Raw genomic sequence first — 1097 nt, forward strand, 5'->3', positions numbered from 1 at the left:
TGCCACAAAGAGCTTGGAAGAACTAGCTGGAATTGTCGACGCAGCCGCAGCAGCACATGCTGAAGGAGAAAGAATTAAAAAGGAAATAGAAGCAGAAAAGAAAGTTGCGCCCACAAAAACAGTTTATTCTAAAAAGGAGGAGGATTGCAAGAGAGAAACAGAAAAAGATAAATGCAACCAAAAGGATGGGTGTGAATACGAGAATGGGGAGTGCAAAGCTAAAGAGGAAGTGAAAGTGGAAGGAACAACAACAAACAAAAACACCACAGGAAGCAATTCTATTTTGATTCATAAGATCCCTTATTTTCTTGCAGTTTTGCTTCTACAATAACACTTTTAAGAATTATTGGTAAAAGCTTTTTGAACTACTTTATGAAATTTATGAAATTTGTTATTTTGAGAGAATTTGCCAAAATTTGATATATTTTAACACGTTTGTAAGACCTTTGCAGAATGTTTAAAAATTAAAAAAAAAACATGATAGTGAAATGCAGTTACATTTAGTAGAGTAATAGGATTTAAAAATGAGTTACTAATGAAATTTGTTTATATTTTTTAATTTGTGGACACTGGTTAGGGCTATAATGGTAATAATAATAGTAAGGATTATAGAAGTTTGTTGCGAGTGTGTATACTAGTATTATTTTAAAAAGTGTTGGTGAAGACTGAATTCTACGTCGACATGAAGTGCTTAAGAGAATGGAAATGGTGCGAAGAATTATATTAGTCGTCACAGTGAAAGATAAAGTGAGTAAAATAGATAGAAAATGGGCAGTTTCAAGCAAAAATATGAGATGTACCATCATACACAAGACGACAGATAGAATAGTGAATGTCAGAAAAAGCCAATTTTACAGGCTTAACGGCGTGGCTACGCAATCCGAACAAGCAGCGGCAGAAGATGAAAAGGAAGATAATGCAAAATGCTGTATTAAGAGGAACTGACAATGCTGCTACGTTGTCTTCCTTAAAAATTTAAATTCAAGGCACTATTAATCGTATAAACGGTACTTTTTATGATGCCAATGGCTTCTTATGTTCATTTGTTTAAAAAATGTAGCAAGTGCATCCACAAAACCAAAAGGAGAAATGGAAAG

This window comes from Trypanosoma equiperdum, assembly GCF_001457755.1.
Source record: "Trypanosoma equiperdum strain OVI genome assembly, contig: ctg_1207, whole genome shotgun sequence".
Classification (NCBI taxonomy): Eukaryota; Euglenozoa; class Kinetoplastea; order Trypanosomatida; family Trypanosomatidae; genus Trypanosoma; species Trypanosoma equiperdum.